The sequence below is a fragment of the Paramisgurnus dabryanus genome, chromosome 12 (genome assembly GCF_030506205.2).
Source record: "Paramisgurnus dabryanus chromosome 12, PD_genome_1.1, whole genome shotgun sequence".
NCBI classification, from domain to species: Eukaryota; Metazoa; Chordata; class Actinopteri; order Cypriniformes; family Cobitidae; genus Paramisgurnus; species Paramisgurnus dabryanus.
Window position 1 is genome coordinate 31,687,275 of NC_133348.1, and position 27,309 is coordinate 31,714,583.

At 43.5% G+C, this 27,309-nt stretch overlaps 1 long non-coding RNA gene across 1 annotated transcript in view; it reads left to right on the plus strand.

Annotated features, from left to right (window-relative positions):
- The first annotated feature begins 4,605 nt into the window (after nucleotides 1–4,605).
- Nucleotides 4,606–27,309, plus strand: part of LOC135750043 (uncharacterized) — a 30,037-nt gene continuing 7,333 nt past the window's right edge. The window contains exon 1 of the long non-coding RNA XR_010532562.1: nucleotides 4,606–4,722. This is a non-coding gene — a long non-coding RNA (uncharacterized lncRNA). The remainder of the gene's footprint in view (nucleotides 4,723–27,309) is intronic.

Genomic DNA, 27,309 nt, shown 5'->3' on the forward strand with positions numbered 1-27,309 from the left:
CAGAGGGCATTCATGTGCAATACCCAGAAAACTCTTATTTATGATTATTATGATATCGTAGCATCAATTTGTCTTGTTGATGAACTATTTAAACATCATTAAAGCAAGATTTACTTCAGGTAACAGTTTCTGTGAGACGAAGACACAACAAAATACAAAAATTTGCCACATTTCCACATGGCCGAAGACCTACTGACCTACTTTTTTCAGTCATTTTGTTTGGTTATTCTTGTTTATTTCAGCATCTATATTTATGGAGAGTGGAGAGAACTGGTTAATCCATAAAGAAGTTGGGGGAAGACCAATTTGGCATTCCCAATTCCCCTAACTTGCATGTTTTTGGCCTGTGGGAAGAAACCGGAGTGCCCGGGGTAAACCCACGCTGACACAGGGAGAACATGCAAACTCCTCACAGAAAGGCCACCCAACCTAGCCGGGGCTCGAACCGGGGTTCTTCTTATTGTAAGTGCTATCTATGAGCAACTGTGCTGCCCACCTCAAAATCACTTTAATACTTGGCTAAAGCAGAGATAGGAATTAGTACATGTTTGATTTTTTGCTTAAATCGAGTATCCTCAAGTGGGGTTAATTTCTAGGAACACCTTTTATTATTTAAAGTTATTATTTAAATTCAAAATTAGTGATTTTTTGCATAACATGAGTGTGTGCTGTGTGCTTCTATCAACCTAGAAAATGTGATAAAGATCAACCCAGTAACTTTGTTTGGGTAAGACATTTACTGCAAGCATGTGAAAAAATAGGTTGTTCAGATTTCGCCTGTTTTGTGAGGTACAGTAGGTAGCAAGGCGAATTAAAATAATACCACCCCCTTTATCTGCACTATCCAACCACAGCACTGCCATTTAATAGCAGAGAGAAAGAGAGAAAGAAAAAATAATTGACAGCACAATTGAGTTTCAATTACAACAAACCACCATCATTGTGATCAGTGTTTGCACTTCATCCACTCATTTGCATTTTAAACGACACACCCCCAAATGGCACACTTTTGCTCAGGCCTACAAATTAGCAATTTTAACATGCTATAATAAATTATATGTGTAGTATTTTGAGCTAAAACTTCACATACACACTGGGGACACCAAAGATTTCTTTTACATCTTAAAAAAATCTCATAATATGACCCCTTTAAGAAACATTTACATGTATATATATTTATTTATATTTGTTTATGTTCTATATGATTTATAAATTTAAATATATATATATATATAAAATTCTGAAATGAATATATGTGTATATACATATACATAATAATTACACACACACACATATTATGAAAAAAAACACTTTTATTTTGTATGCGATTAATCGTGATTAAACTTTTCCCACCACTAATTTAAAGTCAAATAAACTTTGGGTACTTGGTAGCACTTTTATCTAAAATGTAAAGCTAATTAAAATACAATTTGAGATAAAGAGACAGATATGGCAATGGTAATGGGTTATCTGACACCCTTTGGATGATTCTGTATATCATTAAAAATGTACTCAAATGCAAAAATGTAAATTTGCAAAGCTCAAGTGGAAAGTTTTTATTATTTTTATTTTTAACAAATGTTTTCTTTGTCTGACTCTTACATTTTCTTAAAGGCTTAGGTCTCCCTAACACCAATGAGAATGTTTCATAGAGCCTACTAAGCTCTCCAACATCTCATTTTGCTATGTTGCAAATGAAAACACATTTAAATGAAACTTCTTTTAATAAAATAAACCTCTGATGATGAGCGCCTTTGTCATTGAAATAATTGGCTAAGATTTTAATTACATTTTAATCCACTGCTTGATTATATTGTGAGGTATACCGTAGGTGAAAAACAAGAAACACGCCTGATCATTCCTACATCATGAAGACCAAAGACTTGCCCATAGGAAATGAAACTGCTAGCAAGACCAAACAAGCGAATATAAAGAACAGCAAAGCTTTGAACTAGAAGCACCATGATGTACATTGTAGCAAAATGAAACATGCCTGGAGGAATCTAGACACTAACATCCAACTGTCCTACCAAACCGACCGCAAAAAAACAGTAACCAGATAAAACCCAGTTCTTCTGCTTAAATACAGTCAAAAATAAAACTGGGAAAACAGTCAGCCAGAGATTCCTGATAAAGGCAAAGATTTGTTTTTTCTTGCATGATCGAATGCACATTGGAAAATATGCATGAATGGTTTGGGGTGAAAAGTTGGTATTGTGAAGAGGCCAAGCCCGGATGAATGGGGAAAATTGTGAAACCAAAAAATTGCTGTCCACAGATGCTCTCCGTATAATTTGGTAGGGCTTGAGAAAATCTGCATAATAAAGTCATAGAAACAAACCCATGACGAATCAAGACTATAATTATAATATAATTAATATAATTTCTTTATGTTAGAAAAATGCATGTTTTTTATATAATTCATAAAATGTTAAATCTATGATTAAAGCAGTGGTTCTCGGTTTCCGTCCTACATTTTTTGTATGTCTCCCTTATGTAACACAGCAGAATTGAGACGATTTTACATTTCCTTTGGTGTGTAAGTGTGTATTAGTGCATGATAACAATACACAAAAGGTACAAACCCCAAGGTAAGGAGCGTCACATTTACGGCTGATGTCGGAAGTATTCAGGCCAATCACAACGTACAGATTAGCCTGCCAATCAGCGCTTTTTAAATGCGATGAGCTTTGGACAAAATCTGTTTATTTCAGGAAGAGAAATGTAAAACGTGGAGCTACAAAAATGTACGGTATGTGAAAAATAATGTGTTTTTTGACCCATAAACCATGCAAGCACATTATATTACACAAAATACACAAAACAATGTTGATTTTAGCAACGTAATAGAGGCTCTTTAAACTGTATAACTTCCTTCTTGGAACAAAGGTGTTGAGGTTTTTCAATAGCCCAATTGTTAGAGCAATGCAAAGGTCATGGGGTTCGATTCTCAGGAACATAAAAAGCAAAAGAACCAAAAAGTGGTCATTAATATATGTATACTGTATAACACAGCATCTCCAATTGTCAAGGAGGAGTTATGATTTCATTAAGTAGCGATTCAGCTCTAAAACGGCCAACAGCGGTATTGTAAATTGTGCATATGCAAAACAATATATACAACACCGAAGATATATTATCTATTTATACTTATTATTCTGATCCATGCATACATCATATGCCCAACACAATCCCAAGACTAAGTTATCAAATTAAATATCAGAAATTTGTTCAAGCACTTGAATATGTCAGCTAAAATTAATGCTCACTGTCTAATGAGAACCTATTTAATATATTGATATCCATCCTATTGATGCTTCTTAGATGATGTTTGGAAATTATGTATTTATAAAGTTAGTGCTTATATTTTAGATTTCACTTTGTAATCAGTAAATAATACTCAATCATTCAAAATGTATTTGAATAGCTAAACGTTACACATTTACATACAAGCACTCCATGGTATTCAAATCCATCATCTTGTCATTGCGCTGTGCTCAGGACAGCTTTACAGCATACAGACTGTTAACACAACTGTTAAAGATCATGCAAAGTTATATGTTTTAATATTTATTATTCATTTAAAAAAATTGTCATTTGGTGATGTCAGATGTATCCCCCTTAAATGTCTTCCCCACTTTTATAAACAACTATAGTTAATCATGAGACAGAGATAAAGAGTTGAAAGAAGTAGTTTTTGTGTGAAGTGACTATAAAAATATAAACCAATATTAGCATATTTGCATAAATACAGTATACATCCAAACTGCACCAAGTTTGTCAAATAAGGCAAAAAGCAGGGTCAATTTAGTCAGCGTGATTAAATGTAATTATGTGATCGTGTTAATCCAACTGTATCTAGAGTTGGACGATATCTGTGCTATTTTAGCAAGGCGGCATCACGGATAAACAAATTTCTGGTCGCAACGCAAACGTGGCATTATACGTGACACAGGGTCATCTCTGCTGTGCTAATAACGCTCTTCTTCACTGCTCTGTAGCAGGACTCTATTTATAAAATCATATTAATTAGCCAGTATTTTTAAGTCTTTGCATCCGAGTGATTTCCTGACACTCGAGGTCTCTTTCCTGTCACTCATTAGCCTTTATTATGCGACTCAATTTTTTTTCTTTGCAAGCCCCTCATCCGCTGAAGCACGGCCGCTCGTGGACCACCAGCTGGAGGCACTTAAGTCTCCACAGTTTAGATGTCTCGTGTCCATGGGAATCCGCATCATTAGCCCAATTCAAGTCCTACAGAATCGCACAGAACCTCTTTGACATTCACATACAGGCCATGCAAATCCTCTCGGCGCAGGCTGGCATCAGATTTGTTTTGAACTTGGCAGCCTCCTCGACCTCCAAGTAACGTCATGCTAGCGAATCAGTCGGGCAATTTGAGCGACTTTCATTGAGCGCACGAGATTGGCGGAAGAGGCAGGGGATAAACACGAGCACACCCACACGCGACAACGACATGGAATGCAGCAGCTGAAATTTGCATGCCGCTCGGTAATACATTAGTGAACATCACTTGGCAATCTGTTCATTCTGGCTTAATTGGATTTTAATACTGCCTCTGATCTTGTTTTCTAATTAACGGCAGTGGCTGGCAACCAAGCAGAACCGTGCAGAGAACAACACCTTTGATCCCGGCCATATGGAGCTCCTCCAAGCATGCCTGGGATAGAGAAATCCGTCACCTCCACGCTGGGTGTAAAGGTACGGGGGCGAAACAGGGAGGGTGGCGTGGCGCAGACCGACGCTCCGGGTGGCTTTCCTATTGATTAATTTTCCTCACGATCGGTTGTGATCACAGATTAATAAAACATGAGCCGGTGAACTGATGCAAATAAGCCCTTGCATGCTTTAGGGAAATGTCAATTGCTTTTCTAATCTGTTTATTTCTCCCCTTGTGGCCGTGCTGTCTCTCCTCTGTTTCTGATGAAGACCTGCTGAAATATATTCCTTTTCTTCCTCTGGCATGTCTTGTGATGTAGGCAACACATTTTTACACGCTCAACTTCCTTTTGTTATTGAATGCTATTTGATGACGAAAAGATGCCCTGGTACGAGAAATGACACGTATTGTGTGATCAATAGATATTCTTATGTGGCCTGCTTGAATCATGACGCAGTAAAATGTAATAAGAGAAGGCCTATTTGCCATCTGCAAATAAGATAACAAATGACATTGTGTGCTAAACTTCATGACACTACAAAGTGCTTATTTAAATAACACATGTTTGAAGGGGGAAATGAGATCGAATTGTGTGGTCAGATAATAACTATTCAAATTTTTGCATTGTGACATTTCTTTCTTTAATGAGGTGACATCCTTTGACTTTTTAAAAGTAGTGTCCTTAATACACCGATTGACCGGCCAGGCACCAGAATTGGCCGATTTTACACATAATCGGCCGTAACGGTAACCGGCAGGTCAGTTTCACGACATTCCAATTCCAAACTGGTGCTTTTGTTGCCAGTGGAGCATGCAATAATGTCTGACCTTCGCAGTTGGAAGCAGCCCCCGAACGTAATCCAACAGCAGTATCATTTTCGTGGACCAGGCCAGGGTGCCATGGGTGCTCTTTGTGTCCTGTCTCAAATGGCACACTTCTGACTTGTGGACTTCCGCAGAGTCCACACTTTGATGACATCATGTAGTGCAGACCTTAAGGACGCTTGACGCGAGTCCATGAGGACGACTCGAGCGACAAACCGGAAATAGGAAGAGAAGTTGCAAGCATGTGCAATATAAAGCCACAAGACAGGGCCTTGGAATCGGACTTCTCCGTTTGCTTTGAATCATGATACTGATGTCATACGCCCCAAGTGACAATTATTTGAAAATAGGAAAAACAATGAGAAAACAATACATAAAATGACACGAGAAATCCATGGTAACACGGAAACAACATCAGTGGTCCCGTCACAGAAAAAAGCTGAATTCCGTGACATGGTCATGGATAAAGTGAACAAATTTTCCGTGACTATAACATGGATTTTCATGAGATCATGTTGGTTTTCCCCATTGTGGGTTTTTGCTTTGTGTTTGTCTTGTTTTCTGTCCCTTAACCTCGTCTGCAATTGGGTTCGTTCCCCCGCTGTCTCGCTCAGTCGTGATAGTGACCAGGCGAGCAGTTCATGATAGTGTTAACTTGTTTCATGTTTCACTCTGTTCTTATCTTACCCTGGGATAGTAATTAAAAGCACACCCATCCATCAATAAAGGATTATGTTATGTGTGGGTTTTTTTTAAGTTTGATTATGTTTTTGATGCTTTTTTCTCATAAAAATGCATTCTTTTTCATATATTTTACCTTCACTCTACAGGGAGTGCAGAATTATAAGGCAAGTTGTATTTTTGAGGATTACTTTTGTTATTGTACAACTACAGTGCTCTTGGTCAATTCAAAATGTTAACAAACCCTCAAACCTGAACATTTAAGTAGTAAAAGTGAAATTTTGGCTTTATAAAGAGAATATTTCTATGTACATCATTATTAGGCAACTATTAGTGTGCAGAATTATTACGCAACTAAATGAAAAACAAAGATTTTACCAGCTCACTTTTTTTCACCTGTTAAAGTGAGAATAATAAACAAACTCTACATTTACAAAAAAATAATAATAAAACAATAAAAAATTTCAAAATATATAGACTCAGTGACCAATATAGCCACCCTTCTTTTCAATAACAGTCACAAGCCTTCCATTCATGGATTCAGTCAGTTTCTTGATCTGGTCTGAACCAACATTTTGTGCAGACGCAACCACAGCTTCCCAGACACTGTTCAGAGAGGTGTATTGTTTATCTTCACTGTAAATGTCCTGCTTAAGAAGGGATCAATAGGTCTCAATAGGGTTTAAGTCAGGTGAAGAAGGGGCCATGTCATTAGTTTTTCATCTCTAAGGCCTTTACTGGCCAGCCATGCAGTGGAGTACTTTGATGTATGTGCTGAAGCGTTGTCTTGCAAAATAATCAGTCTTCTTGAAAGATGCAAACTTTTTCCTGTACCACTGCTTGAAGAAAGTGTCTTATACAATACAGGCAGGCAGGCACAGACAGGTATTATTAAAGATGAGCTTGTTGGACCTTTTTGGGTTGAAAATGGAAATAAAAAACAACTCTCAGACCTACTGCCAATTTTTAGAAGACACTTTCTTCAAGCAGTGGTACAGGAAAAAGTTTGCATCTTTCAAGAAGACTTTTTTATGCAAGACAACGCTTCATCACATACATCAAAGTACTCCACTGCATGGCTGGCCAGTAAAGGCCTTAAAGGTAAAAAACTAATGACATGGCCCCCTTCTTCACCTGACTTAAACCTTATTGAGACCTTTTGATCCCTTCTTAAGCAGGACATTTACAGTGAAGGTAAACAGTACACCTCTCTGAACAGTGTCTGGGAGGCTGTGGTTGCGTCTGCACAAAATGTTGGTTCAGACCAGATCAAGAAACTGACTGAATCCGTGAATGGAAGGCTTGTGACTGTTATCGAAAAGAAGGGTGGCTATATTTGTCATGATTTCGGTCTTATTGGCTGCTTTGTCTTTGTTTCTCTATGTGTTGTGTTTTTGTTTTGACAGCTCCACACGTGCGCGTCCTCCACCTGGTGATCTCATTACCTCTGACTTCTCTCAACGGCATCCCGCACCTGATTCTTATTATTGTCCAATCCGGTTTGATTTAAATTCCCCTCGTTTCCTTGTTCTTTGCAAGTTCGTCTTTGTGTGTTCCTGCCCGCTAGCTCTGTCTAGTTCTTGTCGTGTCTAGTTCTTGTCGTGTCTAAGTTTATTCTTAGAATATTTTCACCGTGCTCTCTGCTGCCTTTGCCCCGTTAGATTCCCCGCCCTGCTGTCAGTCTCTCCCGATTGGTGTGGCATCTGTCAAGTCTTCGGAAACTCTAGGTCAGAGGAACCTCCTAGCGATATTCTACACCTTACGCTGTCCAGCCGCAGTGCGCTCATGAGCGCGTAATTCTGCTGAAAAGACGCTGACAGCCGCAGTGCGCTCTAGCGCGTAATTCTGCTCTACACCCTGACTGCCGCAGTGCGCTGTCCAGCGCGCGTACTGCTGAAGACTCTGACCGCTTCTCTCTCTCTCTCTGTGCCCCGCCAGGAACTCGTCCGTGTTGATGGACTATTGTGGATGTCTTACAGTCCGGCTGAGTTTCCCACATCTGAGCCCGACGAGAGGATATCGCTGTGTTTCACCTCTCCAGTGTTTCCAGTTCCCCACACCTTTTCAGATGGACTCAGAGTGTTTTTCTCTTATACATTTTGCATTTCATCTGAAGTCATTGAGTGTTTTTCTCGTATACATTTCACATATCATCTGAAGACATTGAGTGTTTGTCTCCTATACATTACTGATTAAAAACCCTCTGCTCTGGGATTCCCGTGTTGTGTAGTCCCTAACAGGACGAACTTGCCAGGATGGATCCCGCGGAGGTTGAGGACTTATCTGCCCGTATGTCGGACCTTTCCTCACGTTTGGACCAGCTCAGTGCCGATGCCACCCAACTCAGCCTGCCATCGCAGACGGAGCCTCATGTTACAGCCCCACCTCCATACGATGGTAATCCTGCCTCCTGTCGGGCTTTTCTTTCTCAATGCGCTTTGGTTTTTGCCCTCCAGCCCCGCCGCTATTTCTTAGAGATCACCCGGGTTGCGTTTGTGATCACCCTTCTGATTGGCAAGGCGCGCGAGTGGGCTACGGCCGTGTGGGATGCCCGCGATCCTTGCTGTCAGTTGTTTCATGAGTTTCGCAAGGAGATGGAGAAGCTCTTCGACCGTTCGGTGCGCGGGGAAGCCGCTGCGGCTCGGTTGGCACATCTGGTTCAGGGAAGACACACAGTCACCGAGTACGCCATTGAGTTTAAAACCCTAGCGGCTGCCTGCCACTGGAATGAAGCGGCTCTCCGAGCGCAGTTTGTTGAGGGGTTGTCTGATGATCTCCAGGACGAGATCGCTGTCCATGATCTTCCTCCCTCACTGGATGCCATCATTGACCTCGCTCTCCGGATCGAAGCCCGGAGATTGCTTCGCGATCAGCGACGCTCCATTCGCCAGCGAGCGTTTTCGGATGAGACCACCACTTCTCCCTCTTCATCATCTTTACCTTCTGCCGTGCCTGAGCCCATGCAGCTGGGGCGCATGCGCCTGTCACAGAGAGAGACGCTTGCAGAAGGCTCTGTGTTTGTATTGCGGGAGATCCGGACATTTTGCTAAGACCTGCCCGTTAAAAGGCCGCTGCCCATCAGTGAATACGGGAGTCCTGGTGGGCGCCACTTCCTCTAAACTCTCCCCTGTTTCCAGTACCCAACTCCCCGTCATGTTGTCCTTCGCTGGGCGTGATCATCCGTCCACCGCCCTTCTCGACTCTGGTGCGGAGGGAAACTTCATTGATGAAGCTCTGGTTCACGCCTGGGGTGTCCCGGTTGTCCCTCTCCAATCCCCTTTGGATGTCTGGTCCCTTAAGGGGCAGCAGATGGCGCGGATTACACATTGCACTTCTCCTGTGAGTCTCTCTGTGTCTGGTAACCATCGTGAGGAGATTGTGTTGCATATCCTTCATGCTTCTCTATCTCCTATTATTTTAGGGCATGGATGGTTAGCGCAACACAATCCTCACGTTGATTGGCAGCATAGTATTATCTTGTCTTGGTCCCAGTCTTGTCATGTGTCATGTCTTGGTTCTGCTGTTTCTGGTTCTGTTCTCTCTCTTCCTCAGGTTCCGGCGGTCGATCTGACCGGGGTCCCGGCGGAGTATGCGGATATCGCTCAGGTGTTCAGTAAAGCCCGGGCCACCTCCCTTCCTCCTCACCGGCCATATGATTGCGCTATTGATCTCCTCCCCGGCACTTCTCCGCCTAAGGGTAGACTTTATTCTTTATCGGGTCCTGAGAGAGAGGCTATGGACCAGTATATTAATGATGCCCTGCGTGCCGGTCTCATCCGTCCCTCCACCTCGCCCGCAGGGGCGGGGTTTTTCTTTGTTGAAAAGAAAGACGGCTCCCTGCGTCCTTGTATTGATTATAGGGGTTTGAATGACATTACTGTTAAGAATAGGTACCCCCTTCCTTTAATGTCTACTGCGTTTGAGCTCTTGCAGGGAGCGCAGGTCTTTACTAAGCTAGATTTACGCAATGCCTATCACCTTGTGCGTATAAGAGAGGGAGATGAGTGGAAGACAGCATTTAATACCCCTACTGGACACTTTGAGTACTGCGTTTTGCCTTTCGGGCTTTGTAACGCCCCCTCTGTCTTCCAAACTCTGGTCAATGATGTGCTGAGAGACATGATTAACAAGTTTGTCTTTGTGTACATAGATGATATTCTCATCTTTTCCCCCTCTATGCAGGAACACACTCAGCATGTCCGCCGAGTCTTACGCCGGTTATTAGAGAATAAGCTGTATGTCAAGGCGGAGAAGTGCGAATTCCATCGTCAGTCAGTTTCGTTCCTGGGTTTTGTTGTTGCCCCCGGTGAGATCCGTCCCGACCCAGCCAAGATCAAAGCGGTGGCCGAATGGCCAGTCCCCGACTCCCGTAAGGATTTATTAAGATTTCTGGGTTTCGCCAATTTTTACCGGCGATTTATCAGAAATTATGGTCAGGTTGCTCAACCTCTTACTGCTCTCACTTCCATTAAGGAGAGGTTTGTCTGGAATTCCAGTGCTCAGGAGGCCTTTGATAATTTAAAGTCCCGGTTTATCTCTGCTCCTGTTCTCTCTATTCCAGATCCAGCTGCTCAATTTATTGTGGAGGTGGATGCTTCGGATGTCGGGGTAGGCGCCGTTTTGTCTCAGCGGTCTGCTAAGGATGGCAAGGTGCATCCCTGCGCCTTTTTCTCCCATCGGTTAAACCCAGCAGAGCGAAATTATGACATAGGCAATCGGGAGCTGCTGGCGGTCAGACTGGCTTTGGGTGAGTGGCGTCACTGGTTAGAGGGGACCTCGGAGCCCTTCCTGGTCTGGACGGATCATAAGAATCTCGAATACATCCGTTCAGCCAGGAGGTTATCTTCTCGTCAGGCTCGTTGGGCGCTCTTCTTTGACAGATTTAACTTCACCCCCTCGTACCGGCCCGGTTCCAAGAATACAAAGCCCGATGCTCTCTCTCGTTTGTTCGAAAGCCCCGGTTCTGCTGGGGATGAAACCATCCTTCCGGAGGGGCGGGTGGTGGGTGCCCTGCGCTGGGGAATAGAACAGCGGGTGAGACGGGCCGGCCGGGAGGGGGAAGTGCCAGAAGGGTGCCCAGCGGGTCGATTGTGGGTTCCGAATGCGCTTCGCTCCGAGGTCATCCGGTGGGGTCACAAGTCCAAGTTTGTTTGCCATCCGGGGGTTCGGAGAACGTTGGCTACCGTACGTCAGCGTTTTTGGTGGCCCTCTATGGGTCCCGATGTCAGACAGTTTGTGTTAGCCTGTCAGGTTTGTGCCCGTAATAAGGCCTCTCATCAAGCCCCTATTGGTCTGCTTAAACCATTACCCATTCCCTCTCGTCCTTGGTCACATATCGCAATCGATTTTGTAACCAATTTGCCTAGTTCTAAGGGAAACACTGTAGTTTTGACCATTGTCGACCGCTTCTCCAAGGCGGCTCACTTTGTCCCTTTGCCCAAATTACCCACTGCCAAGGAAACTGCCCAGATTATGATCGAACACGTCTTTCGCTTACATGGTCTGCCCACAGACGTTGTTTCAGATAGGGGTCCCCAGTTCTCGTTTCTGGCAGGAATTTTGTAGACAAATAGGCTCCACAGCTAGCTTGTCTTCGGGATATCATCCTCAGACCAACGGGCAATGTGAACAGGCTAACCAAGATTTAGGTAGAGCTCTCCACTGTCTGACATCGCAATATCCGAGTTCCTGGTGCCAACAGTTACCCTGGGTTGAATACGCCCATAATTCTCTCCCTGTTTCTTCTCTCAACATGTCCCCTTTTGAGGCGTCCATGGGGTTTCAGCCCCCTTTATTCCCGTCACAAGAACCTGATGCGGTGGTTCCGTCTGCGCTAGCTTTTGTCCGTCGTTGCAAACGCACCTGGAGGAAGGCTAGATTTACTTTACGCCAGGTTTCCAGACGAACCAAAGCCGCGGCCGACCGTCACCGTAGAACCGCGCCCCGTTTTATCTGTGGGCAGAAAGTATGGCTTTCGTCCAAGGATTTACCTCTCCGTGAGCCTTCTCGCAAGCTGGCTCCACGATTCCTCGGGCCATACAGCATTGTTAAGGTTATCAATCCCGTGACGTGCCGTGTTTTTCATGTGTCTAAACTGAAGCCTGTGTATTTTTCCCACCTTAATCCTGTTCCCTCTGCCCCCACCCCCCACCCCTCAGCTTATAGATGGTGCCCCTGTGTATTCAGTTAAGTCTTTACTGGATGTGCGTCGCCGGGGTAGGGGATTTCAATATCTCGTAGACTGGGAAGGATATGGTCCGGAGGAGAGGTGTTGGGTACCGGCCCGGGACATTCTGGACCCTGAGCTGATAGAGGATCTCCGCCGGCGACGGGGTGAGTCTCCTCATGGACCGCCCGGTGGCGGTCGTGGGGGGGAGTCCTGTCATGATTTCGGTCTTATTGGCTGCTTTGTCTTTGTTTCTCTATGTGTTGTGTTTTTGTTTTGACAGCTCCACACGTGCGCGTCCTCCACCTGGTGATCTCATTACCTCTGACTTCTCTCACCGGCGTCCCGCACCTGATTCTTATTATTGTCCAATCCGGTTTGATTTAAATTCCCCTCGTTTCCTTGTTCTTTGCAAGTTCGTCTTTGTGTGTTCCTGCCCGCTAGCTCTGTCTAGTTCTTGTCGTCTCTAGTTCTTGTCGTGTCTAAGTTTATTCTTAGAATATTTTCACCGTGCTCTCTGCTGCCTTTGCCCCGTTAGATTCCCTGCCCTGCTGTCAGTCTCTCCCGATTGGTGTGGCATCTGTCAAGTCTTCGGAAACTCTCGGTCAGAGGAACCTCCTAGCGATATTCTACACCTTACGCTGTCCAGCCGCAGTGCGCTCATGAGTGCGTAATTCTGCTGAAGACGCTGACAGCCGCAGTGCGCTCTAGCGCGTAATTCTGCTCTACACCCTGACTGCCGCAGTGCGCTGTCCAGCGCACGTACTGCTGAAGACTCTGACCGCTTCTCTCTCTCTCTCTGTGCCCCGCCAGGAACTCGTCTGTGTTGACAGACTATTGTGGATGTCTTACAGTCCGGCTGAGTTTCCCACATCTGAGCCCGACGAGAGGATATCGCTGTGTTTCACCTCTCCAGTGTTTCCAGTTCCCCACACCTTTTCACATGGACTCAGAGTGTTTTTCTCTTATACATTTTGCATTTCATCTGAAGTCATTGAGTGTTTTTCTCGTATACATTTCACATATCATCTGAAGACATTGAGTGTTTGTCTCCTATACATTACTGATTAAAAACCCTCTGCTCTGGGATTCCCGTGTTGTGTAGTCCCTAACAATATTGGTCACTGAGTCTATATATTTTTTATTTTTTATTGTTTTATTATTTTCTTTTTGTAAATGTAGAGTTTGTTTATTATTCTCACTTTAACAGGTGAAAAAAACAAGTGAGATGGTAAAGTATTTGTTTTTCATTTAGTTGCCTAATAATTCTGCACACTAATAGTTGCCTAATAATGATGTACATAGAAATATTCTCTTAAGAAAGCCAAAATTTCACTTTTACTACTTAAATGTTCAGGTTTGAGGGTTTGTTAACATTTTGAATTGACCAAGAGCACTGTAGTTGTACAATAACAAAAGTAATCCTCAAAAATACAATTTGCCTTATAATTCTGCACTCCCTGTACACAACTGTTTCCATTCTCATAAAATGGCTGTTGAGCTCCTAGTTCTGTGAGGTCTTATGAACTCAGATTGGTTGGTTGGTCAATGTGTTGGTCATTGGCTTGGCACCTCTGCGCGTTGTCCGGAAATGCCACGCCTCTTACCATTAAGGGTAGTTGCATCTGCTCAGACATACTGACTGATCAGTCCAAAACATCAGTTGTCTCTATTACACTGTTAGTTGTCTCTATACCCTGCTGAAAAAAACAGCATCAAACCAGCATGGACCAGCATGGGAATTATGCTGGTCTATGCTGGTTTGATGCTGGTTTAGCTGGTGGTCACCAGCATACCAGCACCAAAACACAACATACAGTATGCTGGTCTTGCTGGTATGACCAGCATGGGATGCTGGTGCTAATGCTGGTTTGGTGCTGGTTTAGCTGGTGCTAATGCTGGTGCTGGTTTAGCTGGTGTTCACTAGCAAAGCAGCACCAAAACACAACATATACTGGTCTTGCTGGTATGCTGTTTTTTCAGCAGGGTAGTTCAAGTGTAGCTGCAGTAATGAAAATTAACCATGGTTTTACTGCATTAACCCTGTAGTCAAATGATAATTTACACTGATAACACAAACGGCACCCACATTCGATTTGGGCTGATGGATTTAGAAACAGGTTGAGGGGTTTGCCAGCATTTGTCAAATCAGAATTAGCCTTTAGCTTACTGGCTAGCATTTTGTTTACGCATATTGCTACCAATTATCATATTAGAAAACACATCACTAAAGAATTAAACATACTTACAGGTTGTGGTCAATAATCAACAGGTTGTCCTAATAAAGTGAGAATGAAGATGAGCTTTTCTGCAAAGCTAGAGCTAGAGGAAGATGTCCTCTGTAAAATGCCCAGGACAAAGCTGTATGTTGAGGTGATAATGTTCAGAAAACTTTTGTTCCCTAAGTTAGGGTGACCATAAGTGCATTCTTCCCGGACGCGTCTGTCCAGGATTTCGGGTGCGTCTTCCGGAAGTTGTATTTGTTGACCGCATACATCATAGAGGATTCATATTGTTACATTTTAAGTTAAGAATGAAACTACGATTGTATGTCTTAGGTTTTTAACTGAATGGCGTATGCGGTCAACAAATCCGACTTCCGGAAGACGCACCGAAATCCTGGACAGGATGCATCCGGGAAGAATGGCACGTATGGTCACCCAAAGTTCGATCTCTCTAGGAAGGCCATACTGTACAATGGGAGTCTGCAACCGGTTGACATTAACAGCATGGCATACAACGACTCCTCTTCATCTCTAGAAACACAACAAGGTCTCGCCCCCTTTATTCATTATAATTATTCAAATTATAGACATCGTGATGTAAGAAAGAAGAGAGCTGTAGTCCTGTATCAGCTGTTTGTTGTAGTCCTTTGAAAGCAATTTCTTTGAAAGAGAATGCCTTTGCGGTGAACTTGGAGCATTGTAATTCGGCATATATTTTTTATGATCAAATAGCATTAATAGATATTAAATAAAGGTGAAATTGCATAATAGGACCTGATTTAATAATTGACAAATCACAAGCGTCTATCAGTGGAAATGTCAGCATGCACATCCGGGCTGCCTGCTAAAATGCACCCTACTATTGCAACTACAAATATAATGTCAAAAGATTTCCTGTCACATTTGACATTTTCATAGATCTTTTTGATGCCATAATTAGGTAGTGCATGAAAGTTTGTGCAACTGTAGCAAACACATGAATGTTTAATGAGGTAAACACTGATTGTGATTGGTTGCCTGTTACTAAACAGCATCATTCTTGCCTTAAATACTGTACTGCATTTGGCACAGTTTTATATTGCAGAGGTTAAACCCCTTTTCAAAATCAGAAGTGGGTAAACGTTGTGTAATGATTCACTTAAACTTACGGTGCACAAAAAGTTTATTTTACACACACACATTTTAAAAGGGACACAAGCACTTCTTGTTAATAGGGAATTCACTTTTTATACAAATCAAATGCCTCTTTATTAATTTGTTTAGTTTTACTTATGAAAAACATGGTGAATGTTTTGCTGAATAGTGAATAACTGAAGTACATCTGTGCTCCTTGACCCACTTCAGCAATAGTTATTGAAATGATGTGTTTGCCCTTCAGAATGTAATTATTCAACAGAATGTGTTGTATCTTTAAGAGCAGGGCTTTTTGGCTAATATCCAAATGCATTTTACCTACAGTCCTACTCTGTACTAATGACAAAACACTATTAAAGCAATCATTGAATGTTAAATATCAAGGTCTTAGTCTAATTCTTCACTTTAAAGTGCACAAGTTAATGCTTGGTGCTGACCCTTCTGCTTTGTCTTATTTTGCTCTAACAATATAATTCCACACAATAAACTAATCAAAGCAAACATGTTTTAAACCTGGCTTACATATTGAATATGCATCAAGAAAAGTTTAGTTTTAGATGACATTTTTTGTGATTCACTATAAGAATATATTTGAAATATCTCTTTATGAACATGATTTTTATATATACACAATTAAAATTGAACAAAATCCCATTGCATTGTACGTTTTTTATTACAGTTCTGTTCGTTGTACCTGTATGTTTCACTTTGTTTTCAGTTATCTCCCTTTTAGTTTCCCTCACCTGATCATCGTCTGTCATAATCACACCTGTCACTCATCAGTTTATCAGTTCATTAGTATTTAAGTGTGTGGTTGTCAGTATTTGATCATTCTGGTTTGTATTGTTAGTGATTTGCTGATTCTTTGTTCCAGTTAATGATGCATTTAGTGATGCAACTTTATATTCGATAACCTTTTTTGTTTATTAAAAGTTATATGTTCACCTTATCTCATTGTCCTTGTATTCATCCCACACCAAGCCATAACAACAAGATGGCTAATACGATTTCCTTTTGCCTCTGTGACGTCTGTCTGTCTGTGTCTCCATGTTTTTTCAACTTTAGTATGCTTTTTTGGAATGACAAAACTATACATTTGTATTCTCTAATGATTTGTATATGAGTAATGCACTATTTATAGTGCTACTACTTAAAAACCGTGCAGACCGTAAGTGTTGGCGCACATTTAAGTTGTTTTGCTCCCGTGTTTTTGACGTACCAGAGATGCTCACAAGTCTCTGAGCTCGAGTCCGAGTCAAGTCTGAAGTCTTTGAGCTCGAGTCCAAGTCAAGTCTGAAGTCTTTGAGCTCGAGTCCGAGTCAAGTCTGAAGTCTTTGAGCTCGAGTCCAAGTCAAGTCTGAAGTCTTTGAGCTTGAATCCAAGTCAAGTCTGAAGTCTCTGGGCTCGAGTCCAAGTCAAGTCTCAAGTCTCGTTGTAACAAGAAGTAAAACTCTAATAACAAATAAAGAAATGATAAACATTTATAAAAAAGAACAAAGTTGCACATTAAGTAAGGTCTTAAATCAGCATTAGGTACGGAAATTAAATTAAATGGATAATTCTTATATATTAGAGATATATAAAGATAAGTCTTTATTGTACAAATTAAATATTATTATTATTATTTTTAGAGCAATAGAAGTGATTTTCTGTTTGTCTTGGGTTGTTTGATTAACATAAATGACACAGACTTAAGTAGGTTAATTGAGGTTACTGTCTCTTTATTAAGAACAAATAAGCCCAGACTGGTTTCTGACTGATTTCTTAAGACACAAACAAAAATGTTTTTATTAGAAAAAGAATACTGTGAGATCATTTTGTGTGTATGTGCCCTGTCAAGAAAAGAAAGATTTTATGTTGGATTAACTTTTGAAACACTTCTCTCTGTATGTGTGTCACAAGGTGACGATCTTTTTAAGGGCGGAACCAAAGTTAGGGAAGTTTGGTTCCGCCCGGAAGGTTTCCCACCGGGCTGCATTCGAGGACGGACCTTCTCACTTCCTGGTTTCCAGGACAACGTAATCAGGGCTTTACGAGCCACAGGTGAGAGGAATTAAGCAAGCGAAGTGTGATTGGAGGCTGTGTGAAATAAATAGCTCTGCTGAAACACAAAGAAGAGAGAGTCAGACACGAGAGGCGATTGACACGGGGAAAGCTCCTTTGCCAAAGGCAGAACAAAGACACGCACCTTTTGAAGAGCCCGAAGGCTCTGTTGATCCGGGCTGTGCTAGGGAAAGCCAGCGGAAAGAGGACAGAGCCACAGGAGGCGAAAGAAAGGCCCGTCGTGGATCTTTTAAAGGAGCACCCCAAGAGAACCTTTTGGGTGTGTGTGGAAGCGCTGTGTTGTGCCCGCTGGTACGCTGTTTGTGGCTGTTTATCTCGCTCTCTCTCACAGGCTGGAACGGTAAATTGTGAGGACATCGTGAACCTTAAAGGTTATGAGGAGAACGAACATACGACGGATTGAGACGAAGTGAAAGTGGATATTTAAAACGGCATCGCTGTGAGTACCAGAGCAAGCTGAAAGTGATTGTTGTATTGACCTGGTTTAGGCTAACTCCCTTCAGGAGAAGGAGGACGGCCCTACCCCTCATAGAGCGTGGTGCGTGAGCTGAGGAAATATTATCAAAGCAGACACAATAACGAACATCACTAGCTGGGCCGCATATTCCCATCGCCAAGCCTGAACGAAGCGAAGTGAGAGAAGACGGGCGTCCTTTTTGTACACTTGAAGTGGTGGGTGAGTCTTTGTGCTGTGGATACATTTATTTTTGACGTGGTGCTGTCTATTGCTGTGGGTTGCTGTGTTTGGCTGTGTGTGTTTTGTCAGATTAACCCCCGCCTTTACACACTTCATCAAGGGAAGACAAAGAGGCTGCTGGCGTAGTTAGTACAGTACAGCATACGTTGTGAGCGTGCTTCGGGCCTCCAGAAATAGTACGGGGCTCAGAAACGATTCTTCCCCCTGTTTAGCCATTTGGTGGATGTGAAGAGTGGCGGTGAAGAGCTGAAGAAACAGCAGAGGTGTGAGTACGATTTGGGGCTATTACTGTTGATGTTTTCCATTGCATAAACGTTGTTGTTGCAGAGAGAGAGGTGACGTAATCCCTTTGTCCCGTGGCCTCTACAAAGGGGCGCCCCTGACCAGAATTCGAACCCCTGACGGCAACGAGGAAAGGGCAGCGCTCGGCCCGGTGAGACGCTGGGATTTTCCGCCCCCCTGCTACCATCTACTGGTCGTGAGGGTTTGCCCCCGACGCTACCTAGGAATTACTTACCCCAGCACACGTCGCGCCGATTGCTGTAAGCCCGCCACTGTGTTTCTGGTCCAAGTCGATACCTGTGGAGAGAAGAGGAGAGAGAGTGATTATTCTGAGGAGAAACAGAGTGAAACCTGTACTTACGGTACGCTGAGTCCAGCTAAGAGGTGAGCGCCATCGTAAAGCAAATTAACTGTGTCCAAGTCGATACCTGTGGAGAGAAGAGGAGAGCGAGCGATTATTCTGAGGAGAAACCGAGTAAAACGTCTCGGTTACGGATGTAACCCTCGTTCCCTGAAGGAGGGAACGGAGACGTCACGTCGTGACCGACGAATTGGGAACTCGCTTAGAGAGACCAATCTGCTTCGTTTACTACTAAAACGCCAATGAACTTGGCATTGAGATATTTGCATAATGCTGGCGCCGCCCCGCCAGGTGCCTTTATAAGCAGCAGGTGCAAATAGGGAAATTAGCTTCTTTTCGCTGAGAAAGCCGGGAGAAAGTGACCGGTCGATAAACAGCAGGGAGCAGCCCTGTGGCGACGGGACGTGACGTCTCCGTTCCCTCCTTCAGGGAACGAGGGTTACATCCGTAACCGAGACGTTCCCTTTCAGTCGGTCACTACGACGTCACGTCATGACCGACGAATTGGGAATCCCTACCAAAACGCCACTAGGGGCTGACCTCTTCCAGTGTCTGCGTAAAAGCCCTCCGGTTCCACTTAAGGAGGAGGAGGTAGGTTTTAAGGCAGAAGGCCGGGCACTAGATGTTCCTTTAACCCCACAGAAGTGCCAGCGACTGGGAAGCGCCCTACCTGAGCGGGATAGGAACGCTGCGGAAGCCACCGCCCGTCTTAAGGGCTAATGGTGGGCGAAAGTCAACCGTAGTTGAGGAATAAAGACAACCGTGGCTGTGTAAGCAAAGCAGTGCTTTGCTAAGGGAAACGTGGGCTGGTAGGATTAACTCCACGGAAAATACTCACAAAGGAACCCGGTGGGACGCAATGTGGAGCCCGAGCCAGACACGTAGGTTCGCGAGGATACAGCTAGTGAAAGGCTGACAGCCAATGCTCCGCAGCAAAGGCTGCCAAGGCAGCGGAGGAAGAACAATTCAAACCATTACGCATTTTTGTTCTGAAGGCCTTCCATACTGACACAGTTATGAAGCATCAGTTGGAGGCTGCAAGCCGACCTGCGAGACTGCTCTCCGTGCTCCCCCTGGTGAGGAAAGAACACGAGAGGATACAGGCTCGATACGAACACTGTAAAATCTAATGAACGTATTAGGTGTCGCCCAACCAGCAGCTCTACAGATGTCTGTTAGCGAGGAACCACGAGCTAAAGCCCAAGATGAGGCAACACTCCGCGTGGAGTGCGCTCTCAAATTAAAGGGGCAAGGAATACCCTGAAGATTATAAGCCAGGGCGATAGTATCAACTATCCAAAGAGACATCCTCTGCTTAGTGACAGCTTTCCCTTTCTGCTGGCCACCATAACAAACAAAGAGCTGGTCTGAGGTCCTGAGGCTTTGCGTGCGATCCACGTAGAGTCGCAGTGCGCGTACGGGGCACAACAAAGCCATGGTTGGGTCTGCGTCCTCCGGGGGCAGCGCTTGCAAGCTCACCACTTGATCTCTGAAAGGAGTGGTGGGAACTTTGGGCACGTAGCCTGGTCTGGGCCTCAACGTTACACTCGAGGCAGCAGGACCAAACTGAAGGCACGAATCGTCAACAGAGAATGCATGTAAATCCCCCACTCTCTTCACTGAGGCCAATGCTAGCAGGGTCAGAGCTTTCATTGATAAAAGCTTCAGACTCGCGGCTGCAAAGGCTCGAACGGGGGGGCCTGAAGGGCTTTCAGCACCATGGACAGGTCCCAAGGAGGAATAGAAGGAGGGCGCGAGGGGTTTAGCCTACGAGCGCCTCTTAAAAATCTAATAACCAAATCATGCTGGCCAGCTGATCTGCCGTTGATAAGTGAGTGAGTGACGAGCAGAAATAGCGGCGATATCAACTTAAATGGCGAAGGGACAGCCTACCATCTAACCTATGTAGAAGATATAAAGCACAATGTTAATGGGCATTCTCTGGGGTCCTCGCGTTGCAAAGAGCACCGGGTGACGAAAAAGGTTTCATTAAGCGCGTAAGCCCGTCTTGTGGACGGTGCTCGAACCGCGTCGATGGTGTTAGATACCGTTTGCGATAAATCACCTAAACCTTGCGCGCGCTCACGACCACACATGGAGATCCCACAGGTCGGGGCGCGAGTGCCAATGTGCCCCTTCCTAAAGAAAGAAAGTCCTTCCTCAGGGGAATCCGCCAGGGAGGGCTGTCGCGAGGAGCATTAACTATGAAAACCAATTCCCAGTCGTCCAGTACGGACGATTATTAAAAAGGCTCTCCTCGTCCTGCCTGACTTCGCACAGAGTCTGCGCGATAAAGCTCACTGAAAGGAATGCGTATTTACGCATCCCCCGCGGCCAGCTGTGTGCCAACGTATCCACGCCGAGGCTGCCCTCGGATAGTAAACAAAGTAGGCGACAGTGGGTATCGTCCGGCGACGCAAACAGATCTATCTACGCACGACCGAACTTCATCCAAATTAGCTGGACCGTCTGGGGGTGGAGTCGCCATTCGCCGGGGGCGCAGCTCGGGAAGCGCGTCTGCCGCTGTATTGAGCGTACCCGGGATGTAAATGGCACGAAGGGACCTCAGATGCTTCTGACTCCAAAGGAGGAGATGACGAGCGAGATGCGATAGGTGACGAGAGCGCAAAACCGCCTTAACGGTAAATAACGCAACATTCGCAATGTTATCGGTGTCGGCTAATACATCCCTCGCATCTCCATAGCGGAGCGTACAAGTCCCAGATATACAGCGCACCGCTCGCGGCAGTTGGGGTGCTATGCATACCCCTGAGACTGCAAGCCCGTCATACGTGGCTGATCATCCCGTGCTGAGGGCATTGCACTACAGAATGCCAGGAGACCCCTCAGGGGCACAACTTCTATCGGAAATGCCGGGTCTACCACGGGGAAAAATTGAAATGACACGCAGGTGTAATGTTTACACGGTGTATGCCGGTGTGCCACGCTCTCCTCGAGACTCGATCGTAAGCCAACGCTGAAGCGGTCTCATATGAAGCAGCTCGGGCGGTGTCACAGCCGCAGCATGCTGTCATATGTCCAGGAGCTTCTGAAATTGTTTCAGAGGGACCGCGTACTTCCCTCGAATTAAACCGAGGCAAGTCAGAACTGACTGGTTGCGCGCTCTTGTAAAACACGCCAATTAGTCGATCGAGTCTTATTTCCATACTGGGAAAAAGGATCCTCTGCACCTGGCAAAGTTGCTCTTTCCCAGTCGACCTGAAGACAAAACGAGCGAGATGCCGAAGCATTAATTCTCTGTGTTCGCGCACGTCTGCCAAGAACGGGCTATTATAAGTCGACGTACATAAAAGCAGAATGCGAACAACGCTCTCTCTCTGATATTTTAATGCCATGACTACATGGAGACACGGAGAGAGAGAGACAGCTCGAACGGTGTACTTAGTATTAATATGCCCACCCCAGGACGCAGAGCGAAAAAACGGTCTAAAGCGAGGGGAAGCTAATTTCGAAGCTAATTTCCCTATTTGCACCTGCCGCTTATAAAGGCACCTGGTGGGGCGGCGCCAGCATTATGCAAATATCTCAATGCCAAGTTCATTGGCGTTTTAGTAGTAAACGAAGCAGATTGGTCTCTCTAAGCGAGTTCCCAATTCGTCGGTCATGACGTGACGTCGTAGTGACCGACTGAAAGGGAACCTGTACTTACGGTACGTTGAGTCCAGCCGAGAGGTGAGAGCCATTCAAAGCAAAATAACTGTGCTTTTGTGTCCAAGTCGATACCTGTGGAGAGAAGAGGAGAGAGAGTGAATAATCTGAGGAGAAATCAAGGAGGCCTGTACTTACGGTACGCTGAGCCCAGCCAAGAGGCGAGAACCGTCCAAAGCAGAGTAACTGTGCTTTTGTGTCCAAGACGATGCCTGTGGAAAGAGAAGAAAGAGAGCGAGTGAACGACCTGAAAAAGGAACTGTGTGAAACCCTGCCAGGGAGATAACGAGAGCCTGAAGAGGCCTCTCTCCCCTATTAATTTTATTTTAAGTAATTTAAATAAAGAGTGTTTTAATATTATGCTTACTGTGTGTGTCTGGTCATTGGGGTGGCTTTGGGAATCTCCTCGAGGTGGAGAAAGGGGCATGACCTTATTAACATCTGGGTCCACCCCTACCTGTGACATGTGCACTACTGAGGGCACTTAAACGCGTGCTCAAACACAGGCAGAGGGCGAATTCCAAACAGTGCTTCAGGAAGAAGATGCAGCAGTCGCTTCACATAAAAACTTTACGTTGTTTTTCATTGCTCTATTCAGACAATGTATGTTAATGGACTACACTACAGTATGACACAAAGTAGCGCAACTCTGGACCTGACTGGAGCTGGACCGGACACATTTAAACGCATGTGCGTACAGAAATCTGCTCACTTGAGCGCCTTTTTGCGGTTAAATTGTTTAACCATTTAAACAATTGCAAGCCTTAGAAACACGTTAATTAAAGACTTACCCTATTTAAATTGCATATTAATCCGCGAATCGCATGCGACAGCAGCAGCCGGTGCAGTCGACATGTTTGTTCGCGGCGGCGCGCGCGGAGCAGATACGTCACGTGTTACGTTGTGGGCAAGTTGTAGGTAACGGAGGGAGGGGTATGACAGACAGCTCATCAGACGTTTCCTAAAAATAAACATTGTTCACGAGTCGCGCGGCTCGAGTCGGAGTCGAGTCTGAAGTCTTTGAGGGTCAAGTCTCAAGTCGAGTCTGAAGTCACTGTGTGTGCGACTTAAGTCGCACTCGAGTCCGAGTCTCAAACTCGAGTCCCCATCTCTGTGGCGTACTGTTTCCTCTTGATAGTGGCCAGATACATATATTGCAACATACGTATATTAGTATATTATATTAGTGCAACCAAACGCAACAACCAGACGTTTTGATGCTGGGAAATCCTTTCAATAAACTTTCTGATTTTCTAGTTAATGTGTTAGAACCACTGGGGAATAACACCACTTCCGTTGCCTAAATGCGCGCGCAGGCTATTTGATCACGTGGGCTGTAAAAGGGTCTATTTAGGGTCAAATAACATTACTTTACATTTAGGCATTTAGCAAAAGCTTTATTCAAAGCGACTTTCAAGGATTAGGAAACAATAAAGCGATTTGTCATGTGGAGGCAAAAATACAAGAAGTGCTTATACCAGGTTACTTGTTTTCATAATTCCAAAACGATGCCTGTTGAGACAGAGAAAAAGGTTGGGGTGTTTTGTATACATTGTATTTTACTTTGTTATTGTTTTCGTGTTTCGTGTAGTGGTGTGGTTCTGGTTCAGCGCATCTCTCTCTCTCTCTCTCTCTCTCTCTCTCTTTCTGCGCATCTATTTGTTTGTCCTTTTAAACACTTAATGCTTAATACTTTGATCATTCTTACTAATTTGAGGATTGCTGTGCATAAGAGGGTCTACTGTTATCTCAGATGTATAAAGCGCTTTACGAATAGCAGCTCATTGATCATTTTCTGACTGTCCTTACAGTGAGAGTAGCTGAAATGAAAAGAAGTGCAGAAACAGTAACTCAGCCCATGTTATTAATGCCCAGTGGCGTAGACAATCAATTCAGCCGTTGTTCCAGCGATGTCAATCAGTCACCTCCCTCCGGCAAAACAGCAGTTTTGAGTCAGAGCGATGCACCTTTATACCTGTGGAATAATATCCAGACATGTCAATCAAGTCAGTGAGCACAACAAAGATATGTAAAGGATTATCACATGGCATAAAAAACTGATCAAAAATCAGAAACGTAATGATCTTTGCATGAGTCATCTGTTCAATGAGACTTCTTCCTGCTTGTTTGCATGAGCAAGTTTTTGGTAAAACTTATTACAATTTTCCAAAAAGTTTGGAAAAGCTTGCATGAGTTATTTTATTAAGACCAAGTGCAATTTAATAAATTAATGTTGGTCATTGATCATTTCCATCATTCAAATTTTACAACACAAGCAAAAAATCTATAACAACAAATGAAATTGTTTTGAAAGGCATGCTGTGTTAAAACCATTGTGTACGTTTCTTATTTCAGCATATGTTTCACTATGTATGTTAATATTGTGCTTATGGTCATGGGAACATTTTTGATGACCAAAGAGGGTTGACATGCTAATGGTGTGTCAAGATGAGAACACAAATGTGGCCACACAGGTTTGGGCTGAACTACGCTAACAGTCACCACACCTTCTGTAAGCTGATTTTTGATTGAAAGAAAGTTATGCTTTGACACACTAATAAGTATATAGAATATATAACATCACGCCCATAACATAGCATTTGATGTTTTTAATCATCCTTGTAACTGCACCGAAAAAAATGTGCATAATAACTTTTAAAGTACAGTACACTCCACACCTAGGCCAGGTGTTTTTACAGGTGTGAGTTGACCACGACACCCAAAACCACAATGCAAATTCAATCGGTTTCAGATTATTAAATTGTTGACTGTAAAGCAGAAGAGTGACGTGTCAAATCATAATCCTTTGCATGTGAAGCCGCTGCAGGTAAACTCGGTTATTGTGAGTCTTAGCCACTGGCCTGACATTAAAATCGCAGGAATGTTCTCTGAGCTTCTTGATTTATGATGTTTGTTGGCTTGCCAAACGGCCTGCTATGCATGTTGGGACGGATTGATTGAAAGATTCTGAGATTCCAAAACCTAGTGAGTTACCTGTCTACAGCATAGCTAATAAAGATGAAACCTCACAAGTGACCGACTGAGAAAACTCTTCACAAGCTTTATAAAAATAGTGCTAATAACTCATAACTGATTTCAGTAAAGATTGATTTTAAAGGGCACCTATAATAAAAAAAATCCACTTTTACAAAGTGTTTTGATACAAATGTGTGTTGGCAGTCTGTGAACATAACCACCCTACAGTACGATGACAAAAATCTATTTACCCCTATTAAACTAAAGCCGTCTGATTGACATGCCGTTTTGATTATCTTTGCAATGTGATGTCACACTGCTAAAGCCACACCCACAGCCGCTGTGTTACTATTGTGTCAGTGAGTTGATCGTTGTATGCTATTTTTCTTTGCTTTTTGCAAAATCAGATCTATTTTATCCAAAGCATCTCTTTTGGTAAGGAAGAGAAGAGCAATAGCTTATTTGCATTTTAAGGTACTCACAAGAAAGATTTTTGCTCCCACCCAAATAGGGTCATTTTGGTTATGCTATAATAAATGATCTGAGAGGTATTTTGAGCTGAGATTTCACAGACACATTCTGGACATACCTGAGACTTATATATTACATTGTTATATGATAATAATAATAACAAATGGTGTGAAAAATATTGGATAAAATATTATAGACTGAATAAAATGCCACAGTGCATTCTGGGATTGTGTTCTCCATAAAAATGAATACATGCAAGGCTGCCTTAGATTTTGGCCAAAAGAAAACATTTTATTCCGCTATCTACCTTTTAAACAATTTTTAAAGCACCTGTGATGACCTCACAGACAAGTCACTAGGTTTTAAAACATCTATTTTATTATTTCCCTCTATGTAGCAAATATTTCCTGGATTCTGTTTGTAATAGATATTTCATGCATTCTCTTATCTCTTTCATGCTGTTTGTTGCTGTGACTTGTGTGAGAACTAGGCTATCTGTTAAAGTCCTGCGGTGAGTCAGAATGTCAACACTGTTCCTTCTCTGTTTAGACCAGATTAACTTGTCAAACGACTGGTCGTTCACCAGACTGGTCTGCTGAGCGAATCTTAGAGTCTGATCCTTCACGGGCCAATGGCAAATACTTAACAAAGCGCATGGCCGATCAGAAAGAAAATACGGGGGATGTACCTGGATATGGCAGTGTGGTTCATATGGATTGGCTCTCTCTAAGTCCTGTCTACAACCAGCTCACAAACTCTGAACATTGTTTTTCTACATCACCCTCTTCACTGTAAAAAAAGTCGGTTTAACTGAAAAATATTAGTTGACACAACATTTTTTATTTTTGAGTTAACTAATATTTTTTAAGTTGAATTAACTCAAAATTGTAAGGCAACCAGGTAACTTACTTTTTTAAGTTGAACAAACAAATCTTTATTTACAGTGTTTTATCCCATAGACTGTAAAAAATGGACGACGCGATGCCGCTTCCTTCCATTGTAATGAATTGAAGCCAAAAATGTCCGACTATGGGCGCTGCCATGTTACCTAAAAACGTCAGTTTGGAGCCAGGCCAT